The sequence below is a fragment of the Oreochromis aureus genome, linkage group 6 (assembly GCF_013358895.1).
Source record: "Oreochromis aureus strain Israel breed Guangdong linkage group 6, ZZ_aureus, whole genome shotgun sequence".
Classification (NCBI taxonomy): Eukaryota; Metazoa; Chordata; class Actinopteri; order Cichliformes; family Cichlidae; genus Oreochromis; species Oreochromis aureus.
In genome coordinates this window covers 28,839,099-28,856,679 of record NC_052947.1, presented here as the reverse complement: position 1 = coordinate 28,856,679, position 17,581 = coordinate 28,839,099, and the positions used below count along the sequence as shown (strand labels likewise).

Genomic DNA, 17,581 nt, shown 5'->3' with positions numbered 1-17,581 from the left:
ACATCTAAGACTATGTGTGAAGCCTCTGTCCAGGGACTGCAGACATAGTATCCCAACAACTTTTCCTCCCAATTCACCATTGGTTTGTGCGGGGAGGCCACGGTTTGATCTGTGGTTAGCATGGCCTCCCTGACCACCATTTGGCTCTGCTTCTCCATAAATCACAAATATAAGGCTTACCTAAACATTTTAATGTGTGAGTCATTTTTATTTTTAAGATAAGATAAGATAAGATAACCTGTATTAGTCCCACACGTGGGAAATTTGTTTTGTCACAGCAGGAAGTGGACAGTGCAAAAGTTATGAAGCAAAAATTAGAATAAAATAAAATAAGAATAAATACAGTACACAACTGTACAGAATAGAATAAAATAAAATACTATATACAGTAGAATAAAATAGAATAAAATATACAATAAGATAAAAATAGAATACAAATGCTATATACAACTGAGTAAAAATACAACGATGCCAGAAAAGATTATTGCACATTAGTGTTATTGCACATGTGTGGATGTGTGTGTTTGATCAGCTGCAAAAGTCTTTATTGTGGAGTCTGACAGCAGTGGGGAGGAAAGACCTGCGAAATCTCTCCGTCCCACACCGTGGGTGCCACAGTCTCCCACTGAAGGAGCTGCTCAGTGCTGTCACAGTCTCATGCATGGGGTGGGAGATGTTGTCCAACAGGGATGACAGCTTAGCCGCCATTCTCCTGTCACTCACCACCTCCACTGGGTCCAGAGGGCATCCTAGAACAGAGCTGGCCCTTCGGATCAGCCTGTTCAGTCTCTTCCTGTCCCCAGCAGAGATGTTGGCGCCCCAGCAGACCACACCATAAAAGATGGCTGAGGCCACCACAGAGTCATAGAAGGTCTTCAGGAGTGGGCCCTCTACTCCAAACAACCTGAGTCTCCGCAGCAGGTAGAAGTCACCCCAGGCCTTCATGTTGTCCTTGAGGCAGAAACCAGGTCGCTGTAAAGCAATGTGAGGAGAGGGGAGACAATGAAGCTCAAGAGCTCTCTCTAGTGGAGGAAATGATTCATAGGAAAATTTTGCTGTAACTCAGATTATTTCTGTGGCTGGAAACTGATGAATATGGCAAAAAGTTCCAATAATAAGTGTTCAAATAAAGCAAGACTGCAATGAAAATGTGATTATGCTTTCAAGCTAATGTGTGTGAAAAATTTTATCCACAGCAAAACCATGAAAGTGCAGCAATACTCCTTCTTTTCCTGGTTATGCGCATTTTGGGGATTTTTAGTGTTCATTTGGTTATTGTCAAATTCCTGGGTCACGATATACCTAGGTCATGCATAGTAATGTATTTTTGGTATTGTTTCAAGTGAAGGCATATTTGTTCATAGTCTTGTTAGCAGTATAGTTGTTATAGACTGCTTCTGCAGAAAAGAGAGAACCAAAATTCATCTGCAGCGATGTGAAAGATTCATTGCCACTTATTACAAATACTTGATTCCAGTTTTTGGTCACCACTTACAAATATGTCTAAACCAATCTGGGACAGATCACAATCATTCATCAAATATAATTTTCTCAACAAGAAGAAATTCCATCCATTTTCTTAGCTAAAAGACATACAATGAAATTGTATTTTGTGTTTAGCTTGGAGTAACATGTGTGCTCCTGAGATCACAGAATAGCACATAGCACAGAGATGAGGCAGACTGAAAAGGAGGTAAGGGACAGGTGCTCGTAGGGTGAGACAAAGATCGCTCGCAGAGTCCTTTGGTGCTGTGGGCAGGCACTATCCAGGTACAGAGAGGAATGTGGAGTTGTTGGCAAGGTGTAACACTGCTGCTGCATTTTAGAAAGTTTTTTTGTGTTTATTTAAAAGAAATGGGAATTTCCCAGCTTCCTTAAAACCCATTTTAAGATTTTAAGGAACCATTAATTTCTTTGCTTTATATCCACCAGGATATACAGCATATTCTGGTGGGGTATACAGCAAGGACATGGGGATGCCATTCGGACTGGAGAAGTGTAGTTGGATAATAATAAAGAGAGGGAAGGTAGTCAGAACTGAGGGGATTAAACTACCAGAAGGCAACATTGCAGACATAGAGGACAGCCACAAGTACCTGGGGATCCCACAGGCAAATGGGAACCAGGACGAGGCTGCTAGGAAAGCTGTAACCACCAAGTACCTGCAGAGGGTCAGGCATATTCTGAGGAGTCAAATGAATGGTAAGAACAAGATCCGGGCTATCAATACCTATGCCCTGCCTGTGATCAGGTACCCTGCTGGGATAATAAGCTGGCCAAAGGAGGAGAGAGAAGCCACTGACCAGGAAGCTCCTGACCATGCATGGAGGGTTTCAGCCTCCATGCATGGAGGCAGCTTCAGTCCAGCACCCTGAAGCTGTATGCTAAGCAGAAGGAAGGAGGCCGAGGACCAGTGAGTGTCAGCACCATAGTCCAGGATGAGGCAACGAACATCCACAAATACATCAGGAAGATGGCCCCAACCGACTGCGTGCTTAGTGAATACCTCACGCAGCAGAAACCCAAGATAGAGGAGGAGGAGAAACTGTCATGGAAGGACAGGACCCTGCATCTACCACCGGCAGACAGAGGAAGTGGCTCTTGGGTTTATATTTTATTATTGTCATTTGTATTGAGAAACATGTAATCATTTGTGTTTAGAAGTATATAGTTGATGGCATATTGAAAGAATGTCTCATCCTAGGAGGTCTGTAACAACTCTGTGTAGCATGAAGAGGGGAGTGCGTTCACTCCTCTTCAGAGTGTTCTGGCATAGATCACACGTCTCCTAGGAGAGGTCGTATCTTCTCTTGCTGATATATGGTATAGCAAACACACGTACAGGGAGTGCAGAATTATTAGGCAAGTTGTATTTTTGAGGAATAATTTTATTATTGAACAACAACCATGTTCTCAATGAACCCAAAAAACTCATTAATATCAAAGCTGAATGTTTTTGGAAGTAGTTTTTAGTTTGTTTTTAGTTTTAGCTATTTTAGGGGGATATCTGTGTGTGCAGGTGACTATTACTGTGCATAATTATTAGGCAACTTAACAAAAACAAATATATACCCATTTCAATCATTTATTTTACCAGTGAAACCAATATAACATCTCCACATTCACAAATATACATTTCTGACATTCAAAAACAAAACAAAAACAAATCAGCGACCAATATAGCCACCTTTCTTTGCAAGGACACTCAAAAGCCTGCCATCCATGGATTCTGTCAGTGTTTTGATCTGTTCACCATCAACATTAGGTGCAGCAGCAACCACAGCCTCCCAGACACTGTTCAGAGAGGTGTACTGTTTTCCTCCTTGTAAATCTCACATTTGATGATGGACCACAGGTTCTCAATGGGGTTCAGATCAGGTGAACAAGGAGGCCATGTCATTAGTTTTTCTTCTTTTATACCCTTTCTTGTCAGCCACGCTGTGGAGTACTTGAACGCGTGTGATGGAGCATTGTCCTGCATGAAAATCATGTTTTTCTTGAAGGATGCAGACTTCTTCCTGTACCACTGCTTGAAGAAGGTGTCTTCCAGAAACTGGCAGTAGGACTGGGAGTTTAGCTTGACTCCATCCTCAACCCGAAAAGGCCCCACAAGCTCATCTTTGATGATACCAGCCCAAACCAGTACTCCACCTCCACCTTGCTGGCGTCTGAGTCGGACTGGAGCTCTCTGCCCTTTACCAATCCAGCCACGGGCCCATCCATCTGGCCCATCAAGACTCACTCTCATTTCATCAGTCCATAAAACCTTAGAAAAATCAGTCTTGAGATATTTCTTGGCCCAGTCTTGACGTTTCAGCTTGTGTGTCTTGTTCAGTGGTGGTCGTCTTTCAGCCTTTCTTACCTTGGCATGTCTCTGAGTATTGCACACCTTGTGCTTTTGGGCACTCCAGTGATGTTGCAGCTCTGAAATATGGCCAAACTGGTGGCAAGTGGCATCTTGGCAGCTGCACGCTTGACTTTTCTCAGTTCATGGGCAGTTATTTTGCGCCTTGGTTTTTCCACACGCTTCTTGCGACCCTGTTGACTATTTTGAATGAAACGCTTGATTGTTCGATGATCACGCTTCAGAAGCTTTGCAATTTTAAGACTGCTGCATCCCTCTGCAAGATATCTCACTATTTTTGACTTTTCTGAGCCTGTCAAGTCCTTCTTTTGACCCATTTTGCCAAAGGAAAGGAAGTTGCCTAATAATTATGCACACCTGATATAGGGTGTTGATGTCATTAGACCACACCCCTTCTCATTACAGAGATGCACATCACCTAATATGCTTAATTGGTAGTAGGCTTTCGAGCCTATACAGCTTGGAGTAAGACAACATGCATGAAGAGGATGATGTGGACAAAATACTCATTTGCCTAGTAATTCTGCACTCCCTGTATATCTGTTTGAGTGTAAGGGCCTTTTGTTCAGATGTACCGCTAGACTCCTGGCACCAGCTTTGGGGAGTCTTCACGGGGTCACATCTTGACCCCCCACACACACACACACACACACACACACACACACAGACAAGGTATTCTTTGTCCACATGTATACCTATGTAAGATGTTATATGTTAATGAACCTATGCATATTCATGTAACCACAATAAAAGTAGTGCTATGGGGAACCTGGCTGAGAGTCTGACGGAGGTCAAGTGGGTGGAACGACACTTGGCTCCAGGCAGGCCTCCCTCATGCATGAGTACTACAAAGAACTTTGCCTACTTGTGTCTTGATTTTGCTGTGTAGCAAATTGTCCTGAGCGTTCCAGCAAATAGGTTTATGCTACAAACCTATCAGTGGCTGACATCCAGAAGTCTTACCAGTGGCTGGACAAAGTTGGACTGAAAGACAGCACAGAGGCACTAATCATGGCAGCACAGGAACAAGTTCTGAGCACAAGAGGCCTGCACCAGGCAAGACCCCAGGTGCAGGCTGTGTAAAGATGCTCCTGAGACAATCCAGCACATAACAGCAGGGTGCAAGATGCTAGCAGGCAGGGAATACATGGAACACCATAACCAAGTGGCCAGCATAGTATACAGAAACATCTGTGCAGAGTATGGCCTGGAAGTCCTGAGGTCAAAATGGGAGACGGCGGTGGAGAATGGCAGAGCTAAGATCCTGTGGGACGTCCAGGTACAGACAGACCAAATGGTGGTGGCTCACTGGACATCGTGGTGGTAGACAAACAGAAGAAGATGGTTGTAGTGATAGATGTAGCGATACTCAATAACAACAACATCAGGAAGAAGGAACACAAGAAGCTGGAGAAGTCCCAAGGGCTCAGAGAAGAGCTCGAGAAGATGTGGAGGGTGAAGGTAACAGTGGTCACAGTTGTAATCGGAGCACTAGGTGCAGGGACTCCCAAGCTAAGCGAGTGGCTCCAGCAGATCCCAGGAACAACATCTGAGATCTCTGTCCAGAAGAGCACAGTCCTAGGAACAGCTAAGATACTAGGCAGGACCCTCAAGTTCCCAGGCCTCTGGTAGAGGACCCGAGGTTGAAGGATACACCGCCTGCAGAGGCGAAAAGGAAATTTTATATAATTTCTTGCATTTTTTTTCTTGAAAAGCATAGAGAGGGCTTAGCCCTGTCAGCCCATACCAGCTGTCCCTATCTGTACTTAACACTGTTTTCTTCTGTTTACAGTTTCTCTGAGGTGTGTCACCAGCACAGCAGAGGTGATCCATGTGTCTGGATATGAGGGGGCAGATGTTAATGTTTCTTGTTCCTATGAAAAGGGATTTCAATCTGAGAAGTACCTGTGCAAGTCAAACTGTGCCAACAGTGATGTTCTTACCGTGATGACACAACCGAAAAACAACAAATACTCCATCAATGATGACACAAAGGCTCAAATCTTCACTGTGACGATCTTCGATTTGCAGAAAAGGGATGCAGGGAAATACTGGTGTGGCATCTCCTTATTTGGAAATGACATCTACACTGAAGTCATAGTAGACGCTGGGCAGGGTAAATAAAATCACCTTACATAATTATTTACTATGTTGTAGTTTTGGGGAGAGTAACACTAACTACACTGAACAAAGAACACCAGACTCTTCCAAAATAAAACAGGAAACACGCAGACATAGACATGGAAATGAAACATGGCATGAACTTAACATAACTGCATAGACATGAAACATGACACGTAGACGCAGAACCAGGGAGACTGCGTACAGGGGAAGATGGCAGAATAACTACAAGAACTTGACAACATAAGGCACACAGACATAACACACATGAAGGGCAAGAGAGACTAAACACAAGGGTAATATAATTACAAATGAGCTGGAATAACTTAATGAACCTAAACAAACAATAAACATCAAAATAAACTAAAACTCAAAACACTGGGTCGCACGACCCAGGACCATGACACTGCGTGCCCACTGTACTGGCGATTAAGCTTGCTTTGACGGTGGGCCTGCAAATTTTAAGTTTTTTTCTCAGGCACATCTTCCCACCATGTCCTCTAACATGTGTGCATTATTTCAATATTACATTTCTGTAGACTCCTATTTACTCAATTTAGGCTAAAAGATCAGAGAAATAAATGCACCTGGTGCTAGTGGGCCAAAAAAATCTGTTATCATCAAGAAATTATTATACCATGTGTCCATCTTATTGTGACCTCTGAATTTCACTGTGAGTTTCCTTTGTCATTGTAATCTTTCTTTCTTTTTGTTTTTTAGACTTGAGGTGTTGTTGAGGTGTGTGATAGGGTTGTCTAGGCACAACCCCATCGCTGGAACAATCAGAGACAATTTTACTACAATGGCAAAAGCAAGACGCAAGTTACCAGAGCTCTTTGTGTGATCTCGTGCATGAGGGAGATATCCGAGACGAGCGTTGTGACCCCAGTCACTCTCCGTGAGCTCCCCCGTAGCACTGCTCCTTATTGTGGTTACATGAATATGCATAGGTTCATTAACATGTGACATCTTACACAGGCATACATGTGATTAAAGACTACCGTCTGTGTGTACGTGTAGGTATGTGTGTGTATGTGGAGGTACTGTGTGTGTGTGTGTGTGTGTGTGTGTGTGTGTGTGTGTGTGTGTATATGGCCCTTTGCCAGGAGTCCAGCGGTCCACCTAAACAAAGGGCTCCTATACTTAAACAGATGCAGAGTAGGTGTCCTCCTATACCATAAATCAGTAAGAGAAGGTACGACCTCTCTCATGACCTTAGGATGTGTGTGCATGCCAGACAGTGTTGGGTAAGTTACTTTTAAAAAGTAATTAATTACTAATTACTTAGTCAATATTGTATTTAAAATACTTATCTAATTACTGTGTCAGAAAAGTAACTTAATTACTAAATAAGTAATTTAACTAAATACTTCTTAAAATCCCAATAAACCTTGAGTCGGCAAACAACAGAAATTAAACTCTTTAAATAATAAAATGTTTTTAAAGACGGAGACTCTACAGTACACAGCGGTAGCATCTCTTCCACAATGTAGCCTGCAATCATTTTTTAAGCTCACCTTCAGACGCTTTTTGTGCTGCTGAAGTAAAATCAAGTTTTGCCTGCTTAGCAGGAGTTGCCGCGGTGTTATCCATGGATGATGAACAAGGATCACTCAGAAGTGTTCATCTATGCTCTCGTGTCAGGCGCGTCAGTAGATTACTCATGCTATTAACAGCGCCCAATAGTTTTTTCTCCCCAGGACATAGCTTACATATTACTGTAATATTCTTGTCTGCTTGTTTCAGAAAAGTGAAGAGACGGGAATATGTCCACTTCATAAAACAGCCACACGCTTCAGCCGAGTCCGACATCTTCCGCTTTAGAATACGACTATGCAGCAAACTGGCGCAAAATGACGTGCACCTGCACTACAGCGATGGTAAAGCGGCAGAGTTTACTTCTACCTTCAGAAGATAAATTATTGAAATTAAATAATGATATTCAGTGAGTTTAATTATTTTACAATGTAACGCAAGTACATTGTAAGTAACTGTAATTAAAATACCTAAAAATGAACAGTAATTAGTTACTCTACTTTTTCAGTGGAAAAGTAATTTAATTACAGTAACGCGTTACTTCCTAACACATTACACCCAACACTGATGCCAGAACACTCTGGAAGGCACACAGCGTTTTTGCAGACTACTAAGGATCAGACCTCTATCATTATACAATTGATTATATACCTCTAAGCATATATGATTATATATTTCTAAGCATAAATGACAATCCAACAATATAAACCTAACAGTGTGTTTCAATTTGGATTCTTCTGAGCAGCAGGACAACTGGCACATCTACGATAATGACGATGGTGATCATGTGTATGAAGATATCCCTGAGATAGAAGATATGTGCTTTACATATCAATGCTAAATCAGCAGAACCAAAACAAACCGAACAGTATACAAAACTGACATCAAATATGCGGTCATATTAATGCCTTCATTACTAATTGTAAAAATTCATCTTTATATCAGTCATAACCATTTCTCAGAAGCACATATCTGCATTAAACTGTGATCTAATCTTACTGTCCTCTTAAAAAAAGTATACTTTTTGTTTAGCCTGTCTTCTCTCAGCTGTACACCTGTTATGTACATTGCCTGTAGTTATAGGTATTCCTCTGAATACCTGTAGAATCTGTAGCAGTTTTTAACACTTGCACTCCAAGGTAGTTCTGTTTGAGCCCCATATTGTCAATTTTTTTTAGCATACGTGAATGAATAAAGAATATTATGGCTATGAAAAGGAACTGAAATGCAGTGTTTTTTTCCAGTATTAGGATTTAGGCTTTCTTGTACACATGATTTATTACTAATTACAGCAACACAAAAATGAGACAAACAAAGAAGTGTTGAACCTTTCAGTATCCATGCGTGACTCCTCCAGATGAGACAGGCACTCTCTGGCTTTGCTCAGCTTCTGGTGTAGAGATGCCAGAGTGGGATCAATCTGCTTCAACTTCCCCTACAAACTACAGAAGCAAAAAAACAGAGAAGTGAGAAAGACAAAGAAGTTTATTGTTTTGTGTATGCATACCTGAGCTGGGGTTCATCCCTGCAGAGCTCCATGTTGGGTCTGAGGGAGCGAAGGTAAAGTCCGGACTGAGCTACTCGCAGTGGAGCTTCTTTGTTGTGAATGGCCTGCTGTAGAGCCACAGTGTGTTTTTTCCTGGGCACCAATTTGCTCCAAGATCTACACGTAAAATAATACAATCAATTATCTATGTATATATATAAAAAAATTAATAATAAAAAAAAATACACATAACATATAATGTAATTGCAAGGAGGTATTTCTGTAGTCTATTGGTTACTAGATAGTGGAAAAGGGTGGGATTAAATAAGCTTATGCTTCTTCCTGCTCCTTTTTGAACATGAAAGTTATTTGTAGTTGTGGTTGCTCGTTTTCCTTTTGTTTTGCTTTGTTTATTTTTCTCTTTTTATTCTATGTTGTTGTACTTTTTCAACATGTTCAAAATAAAGATTCAATCAATCAATCAACTAATAGCCAGTCATTTACTCTGTGAGTTTGTCCACCTGTTTGAGCTGAATATTGAGCTGGGTCTCGGCCTCATTCAGCTCCACACACCGTTCGCTATTACTGTGCATTGCATTTAGATGACCATGACGAGAGAGACAGACAGTCTGGATGGTTCAGATGCTGGCAGTTCTCGCTGCAGTCTACCGGGGGCACTGCTGACGTGAAGGCGCGTGGATACCCTCTGCTCGAAGAAGCTTCTGTGCGTGAGGGAAGTCAGCAACTCGGCTGAGTTGCTCCTGTAGAGGTTTGGTGAAGACCATACTTCTCACCCGGCTTGCTGACAAGGTGCAGGGGCATCTGGATTTATAACACGAATTGCTAGTGTCGCCATCATCAGTTGTAGCCACTGAAAAGACTAGAAATGGGCGTAATACATTAGATGTTGGCTAACGCGCAGCTAACATTTACCATAAAAGAAAAGGATTAAATGCGCTATTCAGCGTCGTGTAATTTCCGCTATATCTAGAGTCTATAACTCGCCGTAAACATAATAAAAATGCCAGTTTCCAGTAAAACAGCGGAGTTGCAGCTGCTTCGCTGTCCCGCTGCGTGTTCTTGTTTTGGTGACGCAACTTCCGTCGACAAGATGATTGGTCGTCTACAATGGGATTCGGCGCTCCTATTGGGCCAGAGTCTACAGTATGTCTTTTCATTGGCCCGGAGTGGCCAATGAAAAGACATAACCGTCTACCGTCACCGTAGACATTACTGTCACACGATGGTAGAATGTAATCAAACTAGTTATCAGAGGCAGTGTTTGATTTTTGGGACACTCCAGCCTAACGTTAGTGGACATAGTGTTAGCTTAATTGTCAGCTGTTGACAACAACAACAAGCGACGATGAAGAGATCTGAGCCGGATGAGTTGATACAATAAAGGGTAACTGGTCTGATTCTGATCTGTGTCTGTGTTTAGTCATCAATGGTGCGGTTGCTAAGCAACCGCTGGCGCGCCAGTTTATTTTTTGCTCACTGGGCGGAGTTTAGATCAAAGGATTTACACATGAAAGGACATTGCGTAACACCCAAACCCTTAAATAGATCCCCTCACTTTATATCACTAAACAATTTTCAAAGCTATCGAAAAGAGAAAAGCAAAGAGCAAAGAACATATACGAAAACAATGGGCAATAACACAGGTAAAAGTGACTCAGTCCCCGTCACTGAAGATCCAGTCACTATGCCAGCTCTTATTTCAGAGCCGAAAGAAAATGGAATGCCCCTGACATCTGCAAATATGACAAATACAGGAGAAATTCATAATTACACTTGTAACTGCTGTTGCTGGTTTGGCCGCAGGAAAAACACTTCAAATCACAAAAAAAGAAAAACTCACGAGCCTGGAACTCCAATAGAGAATGAAGAAAAGAAAGAATGCTGTTTGAAGAAAATATGCAAAAACATCGCTCTGTGCTGCATGGAGACTTCCAACACAGTTGACTCTGACATGGAAGATCCATTCAGTGTGCCAGCTGTTATTTCAGAGCCTAAAAACGAAAGAAGTGAGGATTTCATTTGCAACTGCAATATCTGCTGTTGTATCTGCAGCTGTGAGTGCTTTAGCAACTGGAAGTTGTGTTCCAACTGGAAGTGCTGTATCAGCAGGGAAACTGATGAGCCTGGATATCCAATAGAGAACAAAGAAAGAAAGAAAGAAAAATACAGACTTTTGTTGCAAATATGTATGGCAAAACTGGTTAAGCAAGTGGTAAAAAAATCAGGCAAAGTCATCAGTTGCGAAGAAGTTGAAGCCATCTACAAGAGGCTTACCAACAAAATCTGGGCTGAAATCAAGGATCAAGTTGATGAAATCTCCTTACACAATTTCAAAATCCTCCACAAGATGATTTTCAAAACCCTATCTAAAAAGTGGGAAAGTACAGAAATTGTTCTGCTATTCATGCAATTAAATCTGTCAGGTGTTAACAACATAATTGTTAAAACGTTCATAGAGGAGTCAGCCAAATTATCCAAGAGGTCAAGTCGCAAACGCCAGTTTTTCTCATCTGTAGGTCGACTGTTTTGCCCCTGTCTGTGCTGCATGCAGAATTCCAACATAGTTGACTCTGACATGGTAGAGACAATCAGTGTGTCAGCTGTTATTTCAGAGCCTAAAGAAAATGCCATGCCCCTGACGTCTGTAAATGTGACGAATACAGAAGAAGAAATTCATAATCACACTTGTAACTGCTGTATTGACAGGAAAAATATTTTAATACAAAATCACAAAAAAACACAAACCGATGAACCCCGAAGTCCAACAGACAAGAAAGAAAACAGAAACGAATACAGATCTTTGTTGGAAATGTGTATGGAAGAACTGGTTAAGCAGGTGGTAAAAAAATCAGGTAAAGTCATCAGTTGGGGAGAAGTTGAAGCCATCTACAAGAGGCTTACCAACAAAATCTGGGCTGAAATCGATGATAAATTTGATGAAATTCTCTTAATGAAGCCCTACAAGCTTTACAAGAGGATTTTCAAAGCGCTGTGTAAAAAGTGGAATAGTGCAGAAAGAGTTCTGCAAATGATGGAATTAAATCTCCCACTCAATGACAACATAATTGCAGTGACTTTCATAGAAGAGGCAGTCAAACTACCCAAGAAACCAAGTCGCATACGTCGGTTTTTCTCATCTGTAGGACGACTGTTTCGCCGCACCAGCAGATAATAAGCTTTCTGTATTGTAGGGAAAGCGATGATTAAAACGACCATTTTGGCTTTTCCCCTCTGCCCTGCCAAATCAAAAATGTAAACACTCACCATAAAATTTCTTGATCAGCCCTCAAATCCAAATTTTAATAACTGTAGTTGATGCCATCTCGTCTCCTTTTTGATTTCCATCACCCCCAACCGGTTGCAGCGGATGGCCGCCCCTTCCTGAGCCCGGTTCCGTTGGAAGTTTCTTCCTGTTAAAGGGAGTTTTCTTCCCACTGTCGCCTAGTGCTTGCTCAAAGGGGATCATTTGATTGTTGGGGTTCTCTGTAGTACTGTAGGGTTTTGACCTTACAGTACAAACAGGGAGGAGACTTTGTGATTTGGCGCTTGATTTTTGAAATATCTAATTAGGCATGAAATAAAAAAATTACAAATTAAAAATATATCCAAATTTGTTTGTGTTTTTCTTATGTGATTTTAGTCATTTTGGAGACTTTAAATTAGCTAGTTTAAACATCATAATGGCTCTTTAATCCATGGAGTCATTTCTGAAACCCCCCAAAAAAGAATAGAAAGAAAGATCAGGATGTCAGGATGTTTCACATCTTATTGCAAGAGGCTCCTTTGGAACTGAAGAGCATATAGTTAGTGCTGGACCAGGTGACCCTGAATCCTCCCTTAGTTATGCTGCAATAGGCGTAGGCTGCCGGGGGATTCCCATGATGCATTGAGTTTTTCCTTTCCAGTCATCTTTCTCACTCACTATGTGTTAATAGACCTCTCTGCATTGAATAGTACCTGTTATTAATCTCTGTCTCTCTTCCACAGCATGTCTTTATCCTGTCTTCCCTCTCTCACCCCAACCGGTAGCAGCAGATGGCCGCCCCTCCCTGAGCCTGGTTCTGCTTGAGGTTTCTTCCTGTTAAAAGGGAGTTTTAAATAAAATTTAATTGAATTAAATTATGTTGCTATAACATAAAAGTATAATGTAAAGGGCTGCGTTAAAATTTTAAGTTAAGTCAAGAAATAGAGTTTGTTCTTGTAACACAACCTTACCTTATGTTATGTTGATGAAAAATCACACGTTGTCTAAACTTTTGTCTTAGTTTAGTTGAGTGAGGTTTTTTAGTCAGGTTAACTACTTTAATAGTCATTTTTACTTGTAAAACTATTTCAGCTAAATTTAACAACACATTCTCACTCCTAACTCGTCAAATGTGTGACGCATGGTCAGGCTCCCTCTGCTTCACTTACCAACGCGCCGGGTACCCCCCTCGCGTCGAGAATTGACGTGGTGGGTCCTCTTATTGAGGTTATTATTACTCTTTCCTGCTGGCACACCTGTCACACCTGAGAGTCAGCTAGAAACTTACAGTGACGTGGACATCATGCAAAGACTGCCAGACTCTGTAATACTGTAAATGATCAGTGACTCAGGTTAACACTAAACTTTAAACAGTACCTCTGTGTCTCTGTGTGTGTGCTGAACATCTAGAATCAGATTGAGTCAGGCTGCATCAGCTGAATCTGTTATATGTAAATATTAGTATTTTTTAATTCAGGTGTGGGGAAAATACGTAAGACTGCAGTGAAGCGATGTACCAGATTAATCCCTGGCCAAAGGTATCGTACTTAAATCAGACTACTGACCTAGCCACATCAGCCTTTTGTGAGGTCTGTTTAAAGTAGACTTAAAATGAACTGCAGGTTCCTGAGAGGGGAGCTTTGAGCACAGAAACACATGTTCATACATACAGCTGTAGCAAGCTTACATTAATTTTATTACTCTGATGTCTGTCTCTCTGTTAGTCCTCTGACAGACTGGTGACCTGTCCAGGTGTGCTCTACCTATGACTACTGGGTCAGGCTCTAGCTCCTGAAATTTTCTGTTATTCTCATTTAAAGTATTTAAGTGCTTATGCATATGCTTAGTTGTGACACTATTATAGACTGTTCAGTGAAAGTTTCTAAAACTAGATGAACTTGCTTCAGTGTCAGCAGTTTGAGAAAACAGCTCCCTTTACAGGTGCTGATAACGCCAAGGGCACAAAACAGCATAACCATTGATCCGTTAGGTTTCATAGCGAGGCGCGTGAAGTGTGGTAGGATCAGTTTGTAACTTCCTGGCATGACTGTGAACTGTGATGTTTGATGTGTGTTGGCTCTCCTGCACGCAGTAATAAATAGCTTGATCACAGCTCTTTCTGTGTTGCAGACTTTATTTACAAAATTCCACGACACCTCCCACCCTCCCACTGTGAACCTGAATTGAATATTCAGAAGAAAATGAATGGATAGACTGACATTTGTTTAAATACTTCTAGAAATCTGAGCTGTTGGTGTGGTAATAGTATTAGAGCTGGCAATCTTTCTTACTGAATCTCTACTACGAGTCATGTTACCTGAGATTAATTTTATGTTTACCTGACAGTCTGGGCAAATGTGCTGTGTGAAGGATGTAAATCAAATCAGATCTTAACTGCTTACAGTTAAAGAACCTGTTCATATTTAATTGAAATATGAACCAATGATTTTTTGATTGCTGATTCCAAGAGAGTCTTTGTGGAAATCCCGTATGGCTTTTTGTCATTTTAATTCTCTTCTCTCTTTTCCAGAACAGTTCTCCACAGTCACTGTCCACATGGGTCAGTGGGACCAAGCAGCACTCTGCTAATGTGTGGACTCTGACCAGCAACATCCAGCAAGACCCAGACAGCGTTTTCTATCTCCCAGCTGGAGTTTTTTGTTTGTCTGTGACTGGAGAGTCAGATTTTTGTTGAGGCTGGAGGAACAGCCTCACACTGGCAGAGGTAAGTCAGTTTGCAGAGATCCCTCCCACCCTGGCTTTTATGTGCTAGATTTCTTATCTGAAACAGTAATATTTCACTGACTGCTGCTTATACCACAGGTTAATACACGCTACTGATCCCTGATGGGAGAATCATCACCTCTGCCAACAAAGAAGCCTGGTGGATGTTTGTTTACAGTCTGATGATGGGACATCATGCTCTGCATCTTCACAGTTTGTCTCTTGATTATTATTCATACACAGTAATGTGAAGTATGCTTATATCTAGTATAACTGAACCAACGTGGTGCTCTTCATTTATGGAGGTTGTTTGAGTCTGAATGTTGGATGTTGTGTATCTCGTGTTCTCTGGGCTTTGTTGTCCTCAGTCTCTTTGCAGGATCAGAAAACAAAACCAGGAGGCCTGTAAATGTTTCTTCTCCAATTGGATGATGATAAGACCGTGACACGGGATGCTACCTTTAGTCTTGTGATGAAGCAAAGCTCAGGAAGAAGTGTGATTAAATGGTACCCACATGTGTGCTGCTGAGGAGGATGTACAGAGGTACCTGCAGCCAAATCCAAGCCTCTTCAGGTTAGTTGTAGTTGCAGAACGCTATAGTACTGAGACAGCTGAGGAATCAAATGTTTGATTAAACAGATGGAAAAGAGAAGTTTCTTCCCTATAATTATCACTTTTTAAAATCTGTAGCAACTTCAAGTCTGTCAGCGTGCTGAGGTCACAGAAACAAGAAAAGAAGCTTGACTTCAGAGTGTTGTTTACAGTTTTCTGTCATCATGATCTCCCCTGAAGTTTATCACTATTACCCAAGCATTAAGTCCACAATACTGTAATGATGATTCTGACTTTGGTCATGGTTGCAGAATATTTTAATAATATACAATTATTTTTTGTAATTCATATTTTTTCAGTTAATCAAAAATTTACTTTGTGAAATTTGTATTTGAGAATGCAGAATGTGGCAATATATTTTTGTTCAATATTTAATTCATTCAGTTGCAATTAAATGAAAAAAATAAAAATATATTCTTATAATTTAGCAAACTAATTTATCAAAATATATATATATATTCATATATCTGTATTAGTTTTAATAAATTAATTTGACACCTGTATTGAAAATATCATATTGTATTCATACAGAATCAGTATGGTATCATTGTTTGTCTGTTCACTGACTGCTGAGATTAAGAGCTAGTTTGATCTGTTTAGATCTAAAGTATCCAAAGTTGAGCTCTAATGTTTCTTCACCCCTGTGTGTGTGATATCTGATTTCCTGACAGAGCGCCAGTTTGTGCTCACAGATGGTGACGGTGTGGAGAGACGGTGGTGTTTCCTCAGAAGAACTAGCAGAGTCACAAAGGGCACCAGTCCATCTCACCGCCTTGACTTGCTGACTGATGCTCGTCTGCACTGCACAGAGGAAATCAACTGACCGAGGTTTGTCCAGCGCAGTGTTATGAAATGTATATTTGTTTTATGCTTACAGATAAGTTTTTCTTGACAGAGGGGCTCTGCAGAGGTTAGACAAAGCAGAGAAAATATGTGCTTTACATTTTACTGTGATTTTCTGGGATATTTGTTGCCTGATGTTTAGCAGGAATGGAGAAATGGAATCAAAGGGAGATGTTTTTGCTGTTTTTGTAATGATGTAAGTAAATCTTCAATATTATTTATTTGCTTGGTTATATTAGGAGTGTTTCTGAGTGAGGGAGAGAGGAGGTCCAGGTAAAGTGACGTGGATCAGTGGATACACTTGTCTCCCCTTTAAAGGAGACACTCTTAGAGAGAGACGATCCGAGTCATCCTTAAATGTTAGTGCTTTCAAATACACAAACATTTTTAAAGGACAAAAACGAACATCCAACTTTGACTGTAACACAAAATAAATCTTTGCATGTGTGTTTTCAAACTCTCACATGGGCAGTATATCAGTCTTGGACTGTCTAACCTGCAGGAGCAGCATTGAATGATCACCACACATGAGCATGTTCCTGCAACATTCAGCATCTGATCTGCCATCTGTGTGCTTCTGCTTTTGGTAAGTAGAGTTACCTAACTACAGTAACTATAAACACATGCCATCCATTTCTAACGGCCTGGTTACTTTCTGAGCGAACACTGTTTCTTCTTCTTCCCCTTAATGTGGAAGTGTCAAATGTCAAACATTTGACACTTCTGCTGTACCTTCACGGTGACATCACCAGAGACAGCCCCGCCCACCTCAGGACCTCGCCACTGATCATGATGATTATAATGATGACAGCAAGCGGAACTAAGACTGTAAAAATCCATGACCAGAATGTTTAGATGCTGTCTAATTATTAATGGATAGTGAGAGCTTCTTTCTGGGTTTTGTCTGGGGTTTTTTTTACCTCATTTGTTACTAACAAAGTTCAACAAACTCACACAGTTTACATTCCGTATGTTTCCATCTTTACCAGCTACACTCTAACTGCAATTAAGAAAATAAACCTTAGAAATCGTTGTTTTTCTCTTTTGTAATTGATGATAATTCAGTGAATATACTGCGCTGCTTCCTTTTATTGTGCCACACATTGCTTTAGGTTTTTCAGTGTCCAG

The 17,581-nt window shown here is 41.0% G+C and overlaps 2 long non-coding RNA genes across 2 annotated transcripts; one reads left to right on the top strand and one right to left on the bottom strand.

Moving 5' to 3' along the window:
- Positions 1–811: 811 nt before the first annotated feature.
- On the bottom strand, positions 812–10,085 carry LOC116311812. The gene is made up of 3 exons (XR_004198834.2): positions 9,530–10,085; positions 8,851–9,185; positions 812–972 (listed from the first exon to the last, which is right to left on the bottom strand). It is a non-coding gene; the product is annotated as an uncharacterized LOC116311812 (long non-coding RNA).
- A 6,207-nt stretch (positions 10,086–16,292) lies between these two features.
- LOC120440802 lies at positions 16,293–17,166 on the top strand. Its single transcript, XR_005613526.1, has 3 exons — positions 16,293–16,438; positions 16,693–17,039; positions 17,151–17,166. It is a non-coding gene; the product is annotated as an uncharacterized LOC120440802 (long non-coding RNA).
- The last annotated feature ends 415 nt before the right edge of the window (positions 17,167–17,581 follow it).